Source organism: Spea bombifrons, chromosome 2, assembly GCF_027358695.1.
Source record: "Spea bombifrons isolate aSpeBom1 chromosome 2, aSpeBom1.2.pri, whole genome shotgun sequence".
Classification (NCBI taxonomy): Eukaryota; Metazoa; Chordata; class Amphibia; order Anura; family Pelobatidae; genus Spea; species Spea bombifrons.
The window spans coordinates 18427486-18444175 of NC_071088.1; the positions used below are offsets into that span (position 1 = coordinate 18427486).

General features: G+C 40.5%; 1 long non-coding RNA gene and 1 pseudogene across 1 annotated transcript; both read left to right on the forward strand.

The window, feature by feature from the left end:
* Positions 1-2637: 2637 nt before the first annotated feature.
* Positions 2638-5568, forward strand: LOC128474616 (uncharacterized). Its single transcript, XR_008346376.1, has 2 exons — positions 2638-3351; positions 5512-5568. It is a non-coding gene; the product is annotated as an uncharacterized LOC128474616 (long non-coding RNA).
* A 1487-nt stretch (positions 5569-7055) lies between these two features.
* On the forward strand, positions 7056-10797 carry LOC128473585 (cystinosin-like; annotated as a pseudogene).
* Positions 10798-16690: the final 5893 nt, after the last annotated feature.

Consider the following 16690-nt stretch of genomic DNA (forward strand, 5'->3'; position numbering starts at 1 on the left):
AGGAGAACAGTGTGCAGCTACCAGGAAGTCAAGAGAAGTAGAAGGTGAGTAAAATAACGTATTTTTTTGTACTGTATAATGTTTTTTGTATTTGTTAAAAACAAAAAAAATCGGCATGTGTGTGTATGTAAGTGTGTCCCCCTATATGCCACTCTGCCTCCAGAAATGCCTTATACCCCCCTATATGCCACTCTGTCCCATGATATGCCTTTTAACCCCCTATATGCCAGAGTTGCATATAGGGGTATAAGGCATTTCTGGATGCAGAGTGACATATAGGGGGTCAAAAGGCATATCTGGAGGCAGAGTGGCATAAAGGAGGTTAAAAGGTATATCATGGGGCAAAGGAGCATATAGGAGGGTATAAAGCATATCGGGGAGGCAGAGTGGCATATAGGGGGCATAAGGCTTTTCTGGAGGCAGAGTGCCCCGTGATATGCCTTTTAACCCCCTTCATGCCACTCTGCCTCCAGAAATGCCTTATACCCACTATATGCCACTCTGTCCCATGATATGCCTTTTAACCCCCTATATGGCAGATTGGCATATAGGGGGTTAGAAGGCATATCATGGGACAGAGTGGCATATATTATTTTTTATTTAATATGGCAAGCTGGATCGGCTTGCCATATAAAGTAAACAAAAATGTCCCATGATATGCCTTTTAACCTCCTATATGGCAGAGTGGCATATAGGGGCTTAGAAGGCATATCATGGGACAGAGTGGCATATAGGAGGGTTGAGGCATATCAGGGAGGCAGAGTGGCATATAGGGGAGTATAAGGCTTTTCTGGAGGCAGAGTGCCCCATGATATGCCTTTTAACCCCCTTTATGCCACTCTGCCTCCAGAAATGCCTTATACCCCACTATATGCCACTCTGTCCCATGATATGCCTTTTTACCCCCTATATGCCAGAGTGGCATATAGGGGTATAAGGCATTTCTGGATGCAGAGTGACATATAGGGGGTCAACAGCATATCTGGAGGCAGAGTGGCATAAAGGGAGTTAAAAGGGATGTCATGGGGCAGAGGGGCATATAGGAGGGTATAAAGCATATTGGGGAGGCAGAGTGGCATATAGGGGGGCATAAGGCTTTTCTGTAGGCAGAGTGCCCCATGATATGCCTTTTAACCCCCTTTATGCCACTCTGCCTCCAGAAATGCCTTATACCCCCTATATGCCACTCTGTCCCATGATATGCCTTTTAACCCCCTATATGGCAGAGTGGCATATAGGGGGTTAGAAGGCATATCATAGGACAGAGTGGCATATAGGGGTATAAGGCATTTCTGTGTGCAGAGTGACATATAGGGGGTCAAAAGGCATATCTGGAGGTGGAGTGCCAAAAAGGGGGTTAAAAGGCATATCACGGGGCAGAGGGGCATATAGGAGGGTTGAGGCATATCAGGGAGGCAGAGTGGCATATAGGGGAGTATAAGGCTTTTCTGGAGGCAGAGTGCCCCATGATATGCCTTTTAACCCCCTTTATGCCACTCTGCCTCCAGAAATGCCTTATACCCCACTATATGCCACTCTGTCCCATGATATGCCTTTTTACCCCCTATATGCCAGAGTGGCATATAGGGGTATAAGGCATTTCTGGAGGCAGAGTGACATAGGGAGTAAAAGGCATTTCTGGAGGCAGAGTGGCATATAGGGGATTAAAAGGCATATTATGGGGCAGAGTGGCATATAGGAGGGTATAAAGCATATTAGGGAGGCAGAGTGGCATATAGGGGGGCATAAGGCTTTTCTGGAGGCAGAGTGCCCCATGATATGCCTTTTAACCCCCTTCATGCCACTCTGCCTCCAGGAATGCCTTATACCCACTATATGCCACTCTGTCCCATGATATGCCTTTTAACCCCCTATATTGCAGAGTGGCATATAGGGGGTTGGAAGGCATATCATGGGACAGAGTGGCATATAGGGGGTATAAGGCATTTCTGGAGGCAGAGTGGCATATAGGGGGTTAGAAGGCATATCAGGGGGGCAGAGTGGCAAGCCTGGGGGCAGAGGTGCATAACTCGGGGGTAGGTTGTCAAATGAAAGGAAATAAAAACCAAACATGTCTCAATCATAGCTTTTATTAAATATGGAAAAAAATAGTCTACATGAATTAATAAAGAAATAAAAGTTTCTTACCAGAATATCGTAAAGAGTAATGTGATCAGTGTTTTGTTCCACTGAATAAAATGGAACTCTTTCATCTAAAAATGTTCGCAGTAGTAAATGTTTTGATCCCATTATGTGTAATGTATTTCATTTATTAGGGCCTTTTAACACTTTTGCTTCCTGGCATTTTAATACAAATAATGAGATAAAAAGAATGGCACATAGTGTGACTCGGGTGTATATAAGGGTGCGTGTGGGTATAAGAGCTTCACCGTGAGATAAACTATATGGGGCTGGTCTCCAATTTTTTCCAGTGTGTGTATATGGCATTAAATTATTATTTAAATTATAAACATAAAAATAAATCTATGTGTGTGTCTGTGGAGGGGGACAAAACGCATAAAGTTTTTTTTTTTAAATTCTTTAAAAAATGGAGATTCCTAGATTTAACAGATTCTCGCACCCGGGCCCTGAGGCGTCTAGTTACGCCCCTGCCTGCAACATTGTAAGAAATCATTGTTATACTTTTATTTTGTTCTGCACATTTTAGGCCTGAATGGAACTTGAGTGCTGGGAACATATGGTATCAATTAAGTGACGTAGTTTAGAGGGTCTTCTATGGAATGCCGGTGTATCATAGGACTGTTCCAATAGGATTCCTTTACGTATACCCTAACCAAATGTAAAGGGGTATAAATAGGCATGATTACAAGGACAAGGTCTCTTTCTACGCTCTTTCTACGCTCTTTCTACGCTCTTTCCACGCTCTCATCTTCATCTCACCAAGATACTAAGCCTACAGTACCTTTTATCAACATTTGTTCCAGCATTGGTATTGTATGAATTGATAATTTGTCATCGAATAAACCTAATTAATAGACTTTGAAGCTGTGGTCTTGATTGCTGTTTGATCACTGGAGAAGCTTAGATATTCAAGACAAAGAATATTCTAACAAATTGACGAGCCAGCCAGTCTTTAGTCAGTTTTTTACGGCGAGCCTTTACTGCACGTTTGTTTTTGACTTTTCCTCTTCCGACAAAGGGGGGATAGTGTGCAGTTGTCTGAAGAGATCAAAGAGATCCTCTGACTAAAAACAAAAAACCTAGCAGTGTGATCAGAAGAAAGTGTAATCCGACACTACCAGACCATTACCAGACCACGTGGTGAGAAGGAAGAGCATTCCAGAACCGTGCATCGTCCTGAGCGCAGACTGAGCAAGCAACTGATCTACGGTAAGTATGGATTTTGTTAATACTTTGTCTTCCGGAAGTAAACTTGAATTTACGTTTGTTCCTTATACGGCTAGTGATTCAGCTTTGTGGCATGATTTATGGCGTCAATGTGAAGATGCAAATAAGAAGATAGACAAAAAGATATTTTCTGGGAATAAGGATAAACACAAGTTGAGGAATGTAATGAAAATGATAAAGATTTTTAATACATTACTTGCTGGTGGTGATGATCTGACTAATAATGATGTTAGTCAAAGTAATTCACAGAGTAGTGACATGGTTAAAAATGAGATGCACAATGTGTGTGCAATAGAAAGGGAATGTCCTAAATGTGATTTATTAACTGAAGAGATTTCTGATTTGTCGGATTGCTTAGAAATTAAGAATTTGTTAATTACAAAATTGCAGAAAGATTTGAAACAAGTTTGTGTAATTACAAGGGGAGATAGACAAAGACACAGCTTAATTCCAGAAAATGTAGAGGATGAACCAGAGGTCAGTTCAGAACAGGAACTGCAAAGGAAGAAGCTTAGAAATAAAGCAGCAAAATTAAAATTACAAATACAAAGTGAATTAATGAAATTACTTAAAGAAATACCGCCATATAATTCTAATTTGGATGCATTTGGTAATGCAGATGTATTTGAATCGAATACAGAGAAGCATAATTTGTCAAATGAGCTGAGAAACAGATTATTTAAAATTTGGTTACCTACATACATGAGTAGAAGGTTAGTAGCTCCAATAAGTTCTCCTATAGTGGAGGATGATAAAATCATCCATGGAACAGATAAGGATAGACTCCAACAGTTGATTAAGTTTACAACTGGAAATGAAAATCCAACACTTGACATACTAGAAAACCTGAAACCTACAATTTCAGAGGATCCATTTTCTTTCTTGTTAAGATTTGAGCAGGCTTACAGATTAGTTTTTAACATTTCTGATGATGAATGTCCTGCCTCTATGATTCAAGTTTTTGTTAAAAAGTTTAACTACCTGGATCCTACTAGTATTGCAATTGCTTCGGATATGCAAACACTTGAGGATGCTGCTGCATTTATTGATAAAATCAGGAGAGAATGCAGACATGAAGGGGTTAAAATGAATGTGTCTGTAGTTAACATGGTTAATAGCAAGGATATAGGTAGAAAGGAGAGATCACATTTCATTCACCCCCCTTCTCCCCCTCAAGAATTTAAACATACCCAGATGCAGAATCCCAGGGGACACAGGTTTTGGAATAAAGAGTCTTTTCACTGTTTCTATTGCAAGAAACTGGGACATTTTAAAAGACAATGTCGCAAATTTCTCTATAATAAAAAATTAAAAGAGCAAAGAAAATCAAATGGATTTGTTTGCGGTTCAGATCCAAATGTATATACTAACAGGGCTGTAACACCTCAAAGAGATTTACTTTACACTCCAATGATTAGGCAAATCAGGGAGATTGAAGTTAATAAAGAAGATTTACCTAATACAGGAACTACACAGGAATATGTTTGTTGTAAGTGTCGTCAGAGCTATAATACGTAGATATATGTTGATTCAGTATATAGGGAGCTAGTATAGCAATTAACTCTAATTCGTACTGTATCCCTGCACTCTGTCTTCTATGAAGATGTTTTGAATAAGTTAATTTATTTATAAGAAAAACTATATGAACAACATCAGATGTGTTATATGTTATAGTTTTGTGTTTTGTTTGATTCTGTAATGTTATATGTTGTATCTGTTAAACTGCAACTACATAGTGTCCATCATTTGCAGAAGTACAAGTTAGGGATATTTCCTTTCTTGCTTCTCAGGTTGATTCAAAACCTTAATTTAGTTCATGAGAACAGGGTTTTGCGTCATGACTAAAAAGGATTACTATGTATTGTATTGTATTGATCAAATATGTTTTTCTGTAATCAATTGAAGTATTAATTATTTACTATTGTCCATATTTTTAAATTCATCTCATGATCCAAATTCATGTGTTATAATTTGCTATTTGGTTATTTGATAAAATGATGCAGTCTTTAATGTTAATCATTTTAAACAATTTCTTAAGAATCATATTAGAACATTACATGATGTTTTATAGTGAGGTGCTACAATAATAAAGGTTTTGTATCAGCTAAGATTTTGATGCTGCATATCTGTTGTGTTTTTTAGGTTGCATGTAAGAATCGAATGGACAATGCAAATCATTAAAAGGTCCATCATGGCAAAGACATCTGACATTCAAGGAGAGACAATACTTTTTTGTTTCTAGCAGTTCTGACGGCGACCATACTGATGATTGATGGTTTTAAGGAGGATCCACAAATTGAAGAAGATCTACAGATTTGACAACGAATTTATAGCCAATTTAACAATACTCAAGGGTTCCCAGACAGAATTAAGAAGAAAAGAGAAATTGATGATTTCAATGGTCATGTGTGTTTTGGTGTAATGAAAGGGTACTTATTAGTTTGTAACATTAGAATTAACGTCACAAGACAAAGTAATGTGAGGTTAAATGTTACGATAGGACCTAAATATTTATTTAGTTGGACTAAAGGGACCTACACACAAGATGATAAATTTGGGTTTTGGGAACATATCATAAACAAAGTAGTTTTATTGAGTATAGTAATAGGATGCAGTAATAATGTATGTGAAGGTACATGTTTAATACCTATGGCAGATAAAGAAGAAACATTATTCATTATGAGAGTATTGGGAATACCTGTCAGTAGTACACAATTATTATTTTATAAATTAGAGTATCCTGATTTTGTTTTTTCCACAGATATGTCAGAACCGGAACAGTTAGACTTGTCTGCATGTTTACATTTTGTGTCCAAAATTATTTGTTACAGAAATTATGGTAAAATCATCTGTTGGTTCCGCTATCACCAATGTTTTGTTACATCCATTATTGTTTTATTTGTGTCTTTCATATGTATTATTTTTCAAATATGTTTATTATGGAGAATAAGAAAATCGTATTTAACTATTCAAGAAAAGATAAAGCAAGGAGAGATGATATTAAGGGAAACTTTAAGACGTAGGATGCATCAGTCTTCCACAGATTCTTTTTTATAATATTATCGTGTACATATCTTCCTGCACTCACTGAATGTGATACGAATGTTGTATGAATGGACAGCAAACATTTATTTATGGTACATAACCATAAACAGGGGGAAGTGTAAGAAATCATTGTTATACTTTTATTTTGTTCTGCACATTTTAGGCCTGAATGGAACTTGAGTGCTGGGAACATATGGTATCAATTAAGTGACGTAGTTTAGAGGGTCTTCTATGGAATGCCGGTGTATCATAGGACTGTTCCAATAGGATTCCTTTACGTATACCCTAACCAAATGTAAAGGGGTATAAATAGGCATGATTACAAGGACAAGGTCTCTTTCTACGCTCTTTCTACGCTCTTTCTACGCTCTTTCCACGCTCTCATCTTCATCTCACCAAGATACTAAGCCTACAGTACCTTTTATCAACATTTGTTCCAGCATTGGTATTGTATGAATTGATAATTTGTCATCGAATAAACCTAATTAATAGACTTTGAAGCTGTGGTCTTGATTGCTGTTTGATCACTGGAGAAGCTTAGATATTCAAGACAAAGAATATTCTAACAAACATGATTTTAAATGTGCTTGTAGCTCGTATTGCCTTTCAGTAACAAAGGTTTGTCATTTAAATTCTTGATGATGATAAACCGTCAGCATAATATTAATATAATCTTTTTGTTAACGCAACGTGTCCGTTTCCTGGTGATTCACAGCTTCACTGTGGAGGTCTTGGAGCAGATCATAGGCTGGATCTATTTCTTAGCCTGGTCGGTGTCCTTTTATCCACAAGTGTTTGAGAACTGGCGAAGGAAAAGGTACCAACTAGTTACATAAATTGAAGTTATTGGATAGGTATAAAGCTACCCCGAATCTTAGATGAGACTGAGGACTGATCTGATTAAGATGTGAGTGGGCAGACTAGATTGGCTGAATGGCTCTTATGTGACATCAAATTCTGCGTTCCGTGAATAGCAGAAATTGATCCCCTGTTTAAGCGACCTAGGGTTCAATGCTACTTCGTTACAATCCAAACCTGAAAACATGTGCATAGCTATACAATACAGCAATTAAAGGAATTAAAATAAATCTGGAATGCTTAACATTTACAATACATAATATAAAAAAACCTTTTTGTATGGGGGAAAAAAAACTTCTATATGGAATACAATTTGTGGCCAGAAAGGGCAAATATTTGATTGAAAGCTAGCTAATTTTAAAAGTTTGTAGGGCAGGAAAGAAAAAGTTTATAGTTTTGAATTAAAAAAAAAAAATACAGCATTTTAGACCAACTGCTTGTAAATGTAGAGATTATTTTTTTATCGGTGGTTTTATGGTTATGGCTTTGTGCTGCATTTTGCTTTGCTTTGAAGAAGGATAATTATGAATATCGTTTAGTCATTTCTATCTGCAGTTATTAGCAAACCAACTCCCAATGGGGGAAAGCTGTGCCATTTTGAGCTTGAGCTGTACTGTATACCCCGGCTTTACTGTGGACAGTAATGATAATAATGTTTTGTGTTAATTGCAGCGTTGTGGGGCTGAGTTTTGATTTTTTGGCATTGAATCTCACTGCTTTCATTGCATACAGCGTTTTCAATGTTGGGCTGTTCTGGATATCATACATTAGGGCAGTGGTTCTCAACTCATGGGTCGCGACCCTGTCTTCAGTGGGTCGCTGAGGGTCAGGGCCGGACTGGAGGCATACCGGGAAAATTTCACTTTCCTGGGGCTGCCTTACACATTCTAGCGGCAATCCGCGAGTCGCAGGCTGTCAGGACCGCGGCCGCAACAACCAGGGCCATCAGGCAGCCTCCGGCCCGGCATGTACTTTAGTATTACCCCCCCGATGGCAAAGCAAGTTGCTTGATTGGTTTGCAGTCGCTGTCTGCTCCTAGTGTGAGCTGAATAAAGTTTTTCTCTGATTGCTCCTCCCCTCTTTCTGCTGCAGCCCGCGGGCAGCCTTTCCACTCCCTCATCTTTTCTGAAGTTATTTTTGGGTCGCGACTTAATGACCAAAGACAAATGTGGGTCCTGAGGATACAAGGGTTGAGAACCACTGCATTAGGGTAGGTTTTTAATTGTATTCTTCAATTTCCTCGGCTAGTCGTGTAGTTCATTAAACTATGTCTGGAACTATTATTATAGGAAGAATTTCTTCAGATGTATCCCAACGGAGGTATCCCAGTGGATTCAAATGACGTTTTTTTCAGCCTCCATGCAGTGCTGCTTACGATCATTACTATCGTTCAATTCTGCATTTAAGAGGTGAGTGACATCAACAGAACTAAACATTTCTTGTAAATTGAATTTTGCTGAATATCGGTCACAATACACTTTATGCTTGAGCTTTGTAAATACTTAAAGGGGCAGGGAGCACTGGTCTGGAACCAGTCTAGACAGAAAAACACCATTGATTGTCGGGCATCTTGCCGGACATTCTGTTTTACACAGGGAATACAGGAGGACTTCATTATTTACGAAAATTATTACTTTCACCATCGTGGAATGCATTGCGTAAAAAAAACAGAACATTATACATGCTAGACATTTATACCCAGCCTTATTTGGTTTTTACTGTTTCTGTATACTTTGTGCATCAGCTCTAATGTTGCCAGTACATATACATTTTAAAGACTTGTATTTTGTTTTCACAGCGGGGCATCCAGAAAGCTTCCAAAGTAGCCATCAGCCTCCTTGTCATTGCCTGGTTATTTGCTTTCTTCATGCTTATTGTGGCCGTGGTTGGCTGTAGTTCTTATTCTGCTTCTCGCACATTAAGTTGGCCATTACGCTCATGAAGTACTTCCCTCGGGTAAAGTGTTGACGTTACCATGGATCTTCAATCAGCAATACATTGATTATTAACTATTTTCACTTGCACTCAAGCTTATCTGGAAGTTCTACAGATCTTTTCAAATAATGTACGAGGGTCTGGAAATAACACCTGATACAGCATCTTGTAATGTAAAACTAGAGAAGTTCTGCTGCTGAAAGTTGTAATCGTCATTTACACACCAGCATGTAATGTTGATCTGTAGAAAGGAGTGTCACCATCAATCTGCCTAAAGGTGCTGTTCCATCTAGCAATTTTTTCCCCTAATACTTACATTTTTATGCTCTGCTCTTGTATACACGTTGAATAAACGTATTCCTGTTTTTAAATATTATACTCTTTTTTCTGTAGATTCTTTTTCAGAACCTTTCAGCGACTTTACAGTAGTACAGCAATAAAAAATGAAAGCTGTTTTTACGTCTGGCAGAAAATAAAATGGCAGGCTCCTCTTTCCTCCCTTTACATGATGAAACTTGTATCTGGTAATATTTTATGAGGCACCCTAGGTGGAACAGGTCTTTTAAGATGTGTAGAGACCTAGACATTGTTTGATTCATTACTCGCCATCAACTTGTTTGTTTTTATTATGTTATATAGAACACGATTTGCATTTCCCAGGCTTACATGAACTTCCGTCGGAAAAGCACTGAAGGATGGAGTATCGGAAATGTTCTGCTAGATTTTATAGGGCGAAATTTCAGTATAATCCAAATGTTTTTACAGTCTTATAACAATGGTAAGTATAAAAACGATGAAATTAAAACCGTGCAATTGTTTATCTTCAGTTAAAAGGACTCTAACCTTAAGCCAATGCTTGCATCTTAGCCCACATTTTAGCCCATTGTACAGTACTGTGGAGTGCGATGATTCTATACAAGTCAATAAATATTATTATTATTATTTGCCATGAATGCTGCACACATGTCGAAGCAGCCTTCAAAGTTTGTGCATCAAATTGTTCTCAGTATAGGTAACCTCAGTGCAGGCGCTTACAACAGCTAAACCATGTAAAAAAAAATGCTTAACAAGTGTCATGATCTGTTTGTTTTATATTTAATGGGCATCTTTCTAATACACTGCTGATTGATTTGTTGGAATGGGAATGTAGTGGTTTGCACATTATGGTCAGAGTAAAAAAGTAATAAGGTAGCTGAGATAATGAAGCTGTACCATTCATAAAACTAAATTATAGTGCTGTTTTTCCTTTCAACAGGTGAATGGAAGTTAATATTCGGAGACCCAACTAAGTTTGGTTTGGGAAATTTCTCGATTTTCTTCGACATTGTCTTCATCACCCAACATTACTGCTTGTACAAAAAGAGACAAGGGTATGAAAATGTTTAACTGGACATGAAGACGTTGATGCAGCAAACCAGTTTCCAGTACTAACGATCAAGTGGAAAAAATAAGAATACAAGTATGGAAAAATAAGAATCTGCGGACTCCATTATTGTGCCTTTAATGAAAACTTGAATTCTTTCCAACCATTTATGCAACATTGCTATGCAACATCCTACAGAGTAGAAATGGTTGGAGTACTGAAAAAAAGCCTGAAAATTGTAAAAAAAAAAAAAAGGAATTAAATTGAATGAGTAGCCAAAAAAATTCACTTTTTGGAAATATGCATTAGGAACCATTTTTTGTAATCATGTTCAGCATTATCTGCTGTATCATTACTTAAAGACAGTGACTTATATTCTTGAACTACCCTCTTGAATTATTGTGTGAAATATTGGTTACGTAAGTGAGCTTTTCTTTTAAGCTTTATTTTATTATGTATGATCTTAAACAACGGTAAGAATGTTGAGTCTGGGGAAGAGGAAATAAGAAATGGTTTTCTCTACCAGTGCCAAATATCAGAAAGAAAAAAAAAACCCTAATCTTCCAAACAAATCATTGATTAACCCCAGTCACATCATGGATAAACGGTCAGTTAACGACCAGTGACGTGCCTGGCACATCATGGTATTCAATAAGCTTAGAAAGTGATTAAAGATCGCTTTCTTGGCATAGACCGTGTCGAGACATTCAACAACACCAAAATCTGCAACAAGGAAAAGTCCAAAAATATATATATACATTTTTTTGTTTGAGGAGGTGCTAAAATTATTGCTGTATCTTCCAAAATATCCTGACATGGATTTGAAAAAAAGGTTCTGAAATAGCAAAATGCTACTTGTATTTATTACCCAATAACTTTAATAAAAACATTGAGTATTTCTACAAATAGTACAATCAATTTGGCAGTTTTTTTCATCAGTTTTTATTGATGAGTAAAATATTTTGTCAAGTGAAAGTGTGTGTTTTGGGGTTTTTTTCCAAAATTTCATCATATGTTATTCCTTTTGTTATAGGAAATTAAATGATACAATCAAAATAATAATATCTAGATAAAGCCTCTCTAGTTCTAATTTTTTCCCAAATAAATATATATATATATATATATAACTTGTGTGGGTTTAGTAAGAGAGAAGGAAATTACAGCTAAACACAAGAACCGCAAAATTAAAAAAAACGGCCTTAAGGGGTTAATCATAAAACCATAGTTTTGTATTGGCTGTGTGATGTGGTGCAGGGTTTAAGATGTGTGTCTTTTAGGGATTTTTCACAGCGTGGTGGGCAGTAGGAGTAAAACAATAATGCTTCCTAGAATATATACTTTATAATATCTATAATATTTTTCTTGACTGTTCTTTAAGCACATTACCAAAAAAATGTTTAAGTCTCGAGTCTGTTATCTTAAAGTTTTCTTTTATCAACAAAACCACAGATGGATTGTTATTTATAATTATTTGATAAATATCACTGTATTGTATGGGCAGCGGTTCTTTTCTGTTACAGCAGGACGGGGACTTGATTGTTCCATTTGTTTTTGGTGAATTGTATTGTATTGAAGTACTTTTATAAATGAATAAAACAACACATTTAAGATTTTGTAAACTGCAATGTGTACTCTGGTCAGAAGTGGAAAGTATCTTCAAAATAAATGAATGACATTGTTTAATATTAATGGGCCTTTTCAACACAGTTTTTGTAGTTCACCAGTAACCGTGTTTCGGATAGAATAGGATTGATTGTTGAAAATGTACAATGAAAGATTAATAAATGCAGAATCTACTGTGTAAAAAAAAATGCATTCCTGGTCAAGCAAAAACAATCTTATCTGTTCAACATGTCTGATAATAACAAAAGGTTATGGGGCACTTGAAGCAATTGCCTACATAGCACATGACCCTTGCACTGCCCATACCCAGGCGGTTCCCCATTTCTCAAACCCGAAATAAGAGACAGACACCAGCAGGATTGGATTTAGAAAAGGCCGAGACATTTATTTAACAAATGTCTCGACATAACTTTATTTAACATCTTATAAATTATTGTAAAAACACTTTAATAATAACTTCTGTATAAATACTATACAGTCTTCTGTACACCTGTGTACAAACAGCTGAGGGTTCCCAACCTAAACACAAAACAATGGCTTCACACTACCCCTTCCGCCGGATACCACAATCGCCCAAGCGACCGCGGGTCGGATAGGGGAGCTCCACCTTAACGCTTTGGTTAATCCTGTACAGGGAGGGCATTAACTCTAACCTCTAACCAAAACCATCAACTTGCCACTCCCATTATCATTCAAACTTCTCCAGGGAACTCCTCCGCCACAGCAAAGAAAACGGATCCTGCAAAAAGAAAGAGGGAAAGGGGGAAAGAAAAAACACACCAAGCCAAAACAAAAACACAAAGCAAAAGACAAAAAGAGGGAGGGCGGGCGGGAAACTGCTCCTGTGGTGTTCAGTAATTGCCCCTTGCACGTGTGCTTAGAGGGGCTTTATAGCCCTGTCCCCTTCCCCCTACAGTCACGTTCCTTGTGACTTCCCCCTCGTTCCCTGTGCATTCTCACCTCGTGCTAACCCTTGCTGAGTTAACCCTTTCCTGCCCTAATACCATGTGCACCGTCCTGTAGTGCTGGCAGGGTCATGTTCCCCTTACGCCTATGACTCCAGGGTTTCTTGACCCTTGCACTGCCCATACCCAGGCGGTTCCCCATTTCTCAAACCCGAAATAAGAGACAGACACCAGCAGGATTGGATTTAGAAAAGGCCGAGACATTTATTTAACAAATGTCTCGACATAACTTTATTTAACATCTTATAAATTATTGTAAAAACACTTTAATAATAACTTCTGTATAAATACTATACAGTCTTCTGTACACCTGTGTACAAACAGCTGAGGGTTCCCAACCTAAACACAAAACAATGGCTTCACACTACCCCTTCCGCCGGATACCACAATCGCCCAAGCGACCGCGGGTCGGATAGGGGAGCTCCACCTTAACGCTTTGGTTAATCCTGTACAGGGAGGGCATTAACTCTAACCTCTAACCAAAACCATCAACTTGCCACTCCCATTATCATTCAAACTTCTCCAGGGAACTCCTCCGCCACAGGCAATGAGCTTGTATCCCTACTAGCTCTTTGCCCCCGCCACACAGCAAACGCCCTCTCCAATCCTGCCCCAACCTCAAGACACCACAAATCCATACCAACCGCATTCAAATGAACCCCATCCCGGGCAAACAAACCAGCCGGGTCAGATTCGATATCAGAATGCGACACCACCAGGCCACCATGCTGTGCCACAAAATGAGAAACAGCCCGATTAACCCTCCTACGGGCCCTATTGATACCCACAACAGATCTCGCTCCCCGCCAAAACAACCGAGGGGTAATCTCAGACCACACCAAGAGCATCCCCGGAAAACTGTCCCACAAACGCAACAAATCACATTTAATGTCCTTAATCAGCTTCCTGGCCGGCCTGGTACAAAGGTCGTTACCACCAGCATGAAGAACCAAAATGTGCGGGGCACCGTGCCGATGCACCTGAAAATCCACCTCAGAACGCACACCTTCCCACCGCAAGCCCCGAAAACCAAGCCATCTGACCTGTACCAGGTCCGGATCCAGGCCCAAAAGCCGACCGCGAGGACGAACACTGGCCCTACGCGCCGCCCAGTAAACATATGAATGGCCCAGAATCCAGATCAGGCATCCCGAGAAACCTAAAACGAAAAAACACAGGACAAACAGGAAAGAAAATGACCAACAAGTCACACAAGGTGCGAACGCACGTAAGTCTGAAAACGCCCAGACTCCCACCTCCCAATCCGTCTGATAACATCCTCACCCAGACCCCACCTAGCCGCCTGGGTGGCCGCGCCTATCCGAAAAGAATGGGTCCCAAACTCCCCCGGGTTCAAGGCACACGCCAACAAGCATTTGCGGAAAACCGCCAAAAACTGAAAGCGAGACAGAGAACTTCCATTCACATGCACCAGCAAGGGACCATCCCCAGGCGGCCGCACAGCCAAAAAGGAACGCAAACAACGGACTGGGCAAAGGTCAGACCCCTCCAACCCAAACAAACAGACGCGAAATCCCCGCCCCAACTGATCAGTCTTAGAACGACGAACCAAAAGAGAAACAGACCGATCCCTAAGCAAAACATCAGAAAACAGCAACCCCCCAACCGTAGTGGTGCTCGGACTAACCAGCTCACTAACGCGAAAAGCACCAAAAAAGGCCAAAACAAAACTCAAACGAAAAAGACAAACCTCAAACTCAGAAAAGCAAACCCCAGGCAAACAAACACACAAACGCCCCAGCAAATCAAAAGTGACAGGACGCCGACTATCCACCCGTCTACAACCACGCCGATAGCCCTTCATAGCCTGGGAAACCAAGAACTCCTTAGTCAAACCCACCTCCCCATGCATCTTAAAATAAAAAGCAAGAGCCGCCAGGCGCTTAGTAATGCTCGCCACAGAAACCCCGCGAGAAAATTCCGTGCCCACCACGAACAGCAAAACGGACAGTCGGCCTTCCCGCGAAGCAGGACCACCAACTTCCCGCAAGGACGCCTCCCAGTCCTGCCAGTACCTGGTGTACGCCGACAAGGTGGACGGAGCCAGCGACCGAGCCACCTGACTCAAGACCCATCCTCGACCACGCTCCAAATCCAGGCTGGAACCTCCACCCCCACTGGATCCGCGGCCGGCGCCAAATCCCGAAAACGGTCCCAAAGCTGTCGAGACAAAGCATCAGCGACACTGTTACAAGCACCGGCGACATGCACCGCCCTGACCCACAAATTCAATTGCAGACACCGTAAGACCAAATGGCGCAACAACCGAATCACCGGAGGAGAGGAAGAGGACAGATTATTAACTGCAAAGACCACACTCAAATTATCACACCGAAAAGTGATACACTCATTGCGAAACCTGTCACCCCAAACCTCGACACCCACCACAATAGGGAACAACTCTAACAACGTCAAATTCCTAGTGAAGCCCAACTCAAACCAGCCACCCGGCCACGTACCAGCAAACCAAGCCCCACGAAAGAAACCACCAAAGCCCACAGAGCCGGAAGCATCAGTCCACAAAGACATGTCATCATTAAAGACAGCATCCGCCATCCAATAAGACCTACCATTGTAATGAGAGAGAAACATATCCCAAACCCGGAGATCCTCCTTAAGTTCCCGCGTCAATCGAATGAAGTGATGGGGCGACCGCACCCCGGAGGTCGACATAAACAACCGCCTGCAAAACACCCTACCCATGGGCATAATCCGACAAGCAAAATTCAGTTTGCCTAACAGAGACTGCAACTGCACCAACGTAATCTTAGTGGCAGCACGCGCTCGGGAGACATGAGCCCGCAAATCCATAACCTTATCTAAAGGAATCCTGCATAAAAGCTGCTCGGCATCAATCTCAATCCCCAAAAAACGTATCACAGAACACGGACCCTCAGTCTTGTCTTCGGCTAGCGGCACACCAAAACGCCGCATAACGAAACGCAGAGTTTCCAACAACACCAAACAAACTGACGTACCCCTTGGACCTACACACAAAAAATCATCCAAATAGTGAACAAGTGAATGGACACCCGCAATCCGCTTGATAACCCACTCCAGGAAACAACTAAACGTCTCAAAATGCGCACAGGAAATCGCGCAACCCATGGGCAAACAACGGTCCACATAAAAACAACCTGCCCAATGGCAACCAAGCAACCGAAAACACTCAGGATGAACAGGTAAGAGTCGAAAGGCAGATTCCACATCAGCCTTGGCCATCAAGGCACCCGGCCCAGCCTCCCGAACCAAACGTATGGCAGCATCAAAAGAAGTGTACGAAACTCTACAAAGTTCCCTGTCAATGCCGTCATTCACCGACCTGCCCTTAGGGTAAGATAGGTGATGAATCAAACGGAATTTACCCTCCTCCTTCTTGGGCACCACACCCAGCGGGGAAACCATCAAGTCAGCCAGCGGCAATTCAGAAAAGGGGCCCGCCAGTCGCCCCAATTCCACCTCCTTAGCAATCTTATCCGTGACAACCTGAGGATGCAAAAGTGCAGACTTC